We start from the raw sequence: 3,388 nt of genomic DNA, 5'->3' as shown, positions 1-3,388 counted from the left end.
CTGAAACTCCAATACTTTGGCCACCTCATGCGAAGAGCTGACTCATTGGAAAAGACCCTGATGCTGGGAAAGATTGAAGGCAGGAAGAGAAGGGGACAACAGAGGATGAGATGGTTGGATGGCATCACCAACTCAATGGGCACAAGTTTGAGTAATCTCTGGGAGCTGGTGATGGACAGGGAGGCCTGGTGTGCTGCAGTCCATGGGGTCACAAAGAGTTGGACACGACTGAGCGACTGAACTTAACTGATGTCACATCTTGGGTTTCCTAGGTGGCACTAGTGGTAAAGAACTCGCCTGCCTATGCAGGAGTTGAAAGAGACACAGGTTCAGTCCTTGGGTTGGGAAGATCCCCTGGAGGAAGGCATGGCAACACACTCCAGTATTCCTGCCTGGAGAATCCCATGGACAGAGAAACCTGGTGGGCTATAGTCCATAGGGTTGCAAAGAGTCAGACACGACTGAAGCAGCTTAGCAGGCAAGCATATGCCACATCTTGCCTTTCTAGAAATGAAGCAAACTCAGAGGAAAACAGAGATAGGAGAGAGATACAGATTGCCATTTGAGCTCATTTCTGTCCAGACTTGATCTTTTCAGACACTTGAGTGATCCCTTTTCCTTTGGGATAGTTTAAATGCTGTTCTTCACATCCATAAATGTGAATGGTCAAAGTGAAAGTGCAAGTCGCTCAGTCGTGTCCAACTCTTTGTGACCCCATAGACTATACAGTCCATGGAATTCTCCAGGCCAGAATACTGGAGTGGGTAATCTTTCCCTTCTCTAGGGGCTCTTCCCAACCCAGGAATCGAAGCCAGGTCTCCCTCACTATAGGCAGATTCTTTACCAGCTGAGGCACAAGGGAATCCCAAGAATGCTGAAAATCCAGTCTATTCCCATGGTTTGAGTGGTCTGTTCCCTGATAACTTCCCCATCTCTTCTAGGGCTACATTCCCTCTTGATCTCTCTACATGACAGGTTTTTGGAACTTCTGTCAGTTTCGAGAAAAAGCCATGCTCTTTTCTACCCAAGCGACTTTGTTCTTACTGTTTCCTTTCCTCCAGAGTTCTCCAGGGCTCTTTCTCCACTTTCAGATCTCAAGTTCAGCACCGTCTCCGCAGAGGCTTTCCTCACTGTCCAGTAAAGATGAAACACACAGCACATGTGCTCACTCACTGGCTGTGAGTTCCCTGAGGGCAGTGGCCTCACATGACTTGTTTAGCATGGTTATCGCATGCCTGGCACACAGTAAGTGTTATTGAAATACTGGTGGGCCAGTTCCTTGACTTGTTCTGCTTTCCCTGCTGCCTAGAACTCCCCCTCCTTATTGCTTTGCATGATTGACATCTTTTTTACAGTGCATTTTATTTTATTATTATAAATATATATTTATTTGGCTGCACCCAGTCTTAGTAGCTGCATGCAGGATTTTTAGTTGCAGTATGGGGGATCTGGTTCCCTGACCAGGGATGGAACTCAGGCCTCCCTGCACTGGGAGTCTGGAGACTTAGCCACCAGACTACTAGCGAAAGTGAAAGTTAAGTCGCTCAGTCGTGTCCGATTCTTTGCGACCCCATGGATGGTAGCCTACCAGGCTCCATGACCCATGGGATTTTCCAGGCAAGAATACTGGAGTAGGCTGCCATTTCCTTCTCCAGGGGATCTTCCCAACACAAGGTTCGAACCCGGGTTTCCTGCATTGCAGACAGACGCTTTACCATCTGAGCCACTAGGGAAGGACTACTAGGGATGTCCAATAATTGACTTATTTTAGTCTTACTTCAAATATCATCTTCTTCGAAAGCCTTCCCTGATCATAGACAGGGAAATAGACAGGGAAATAGATGTCCCCTTATCACAACCCTCTATCACATCACTGTTTTTATTCTTCATTAAACTTAACCCTAAGATTATCTTTTTAAATCTTTCATTTATTTACTTACTCATTTTCATTCTCCAACTAGAACACAAGCTCTATGAGGGCAGAGGTTGTGTTTGTCCCATTCAAAGCTTCATTTCCAGCACCTTCAGCAGTGCCAGGCTCACAAGCTCCCAATAAACAAATATTAACTGACTGAATGAATGAAAGCCATGCACTACAGCTGGCAGTTATCTGTGGGCTCTTCGCAACAACCTTGTTAATCTTCACGACAACCTTATGAAGTAAACACTATCCCACTGTTAGTCTCATATTATAGAGAAGAAAACTAAGTCTTACAGAGGCAATGCAATTTGCCCAAGGTCGCATTATCAGTGATTTGAGAAGCTGGAATTCAAATCCAGTTGTGCGTGTTTTGCAGATGACAATTCATCCTCTACCACTAAAAATGTCTGTTTTATGATTCATGATGTGAGTTTGGAGATCAAATGGGATTCCTACTTCTCCCACCTCCCCCCTTGCCCATGGACCTTACCCTCCTCAGGAAGAGCGGCTGGGCAGCTGCAGCTCTGCACCCTCAGGCGCGTGGGGTGGGGCCTGCCCTGGGGGGGTTCATCACGTACCAGGAAGCAGCAGAGTGCACGTTATCTGTGGGTTTTCTACTCTAAAAGAGACAGCCAAGAAGTGGCTGGCCTGACTCACACCAGGACCTTTCCCCCAAATTCACGAATCTGATCAGACACTTCCCAAGGGGCAAGTGTCAGGGGTGGGGAGGGTATGAGGTGTCTGGAGAGAAAGGCAGAACTATTTTCCTAATACTTCCAAGAGAACCAAAGTTTCTGTTCAACACAGAGAGAGGGAGAACAATTGCCCTTCTCCAGCCCTCTGAAGAGACTTAACACGCACAGCCCCCTGTTATAAAAGAAAAACCTCCAACCTACAATGGAAGTTGGAGATGGGGTGAGGGGTGAGGGGTGGAGGTAGGTGGGGTGGGTAGGAATATTATCTAGCAAGAATACACAGAAGAACTGTAGAAAAAAGATCTTCATGACCCAGATAATCATGATGGTGTGATCACTCACCTAGAGCCAGACATCCTGGAATGTGAAGTCAAGTGGGCCTTAGGAAGCATCACTAAGAACAAAGCTAGTGGAGGTGATGGAATACCAGTTGAGCTGTTTCAAATCCTAAAAGATGATGCTGTGAAAGTGCTGCACTCAATCAATATGCCAGCAAATTTGGAAAACTCAGCAGTGGCCACAGGACTGGAAAAGGTCAGTTTTCATTCCAATCCTTAAGAAAGGCAATGCCAAAGAATGCTCAAACTACCACACAATTGCACTCATCTCACACACTAGTAAAGTAATGCTCAAAATTCTCCAAGCCAGGCTTCAACAATACATGAACCATAAACTTCCAGATGTTCAAGCTGGTTTTAGAAAAGGCAGAAGAACCAGAGATCAAATTGTCAACATCCACTGGATCATTGAAAAAGCAAGAGAGTTCCAGAAA

The sequence above is a fragment of the Bison bison genome, unplaced genomic scaffold, assembly GCF_000754665.1.
Source record: "Bison bison bison isolate TAMUID 2011002044 unplaced genomic scaffold, Bison_UMD1.0 scf7180017864247, whole genome shotgun sequence".
Taxonomy (NCBI): domain Eukaryota; kingdom Metazoa; phylum Chordata; class Mammalia; order Artiodactyla; family Bovidae; genus Bison; species Bison bison.
The sequence above is the reverse complement of the archived record's forward strand: the minus strand, read 5'-3'. Positions refer to the sequence as shown.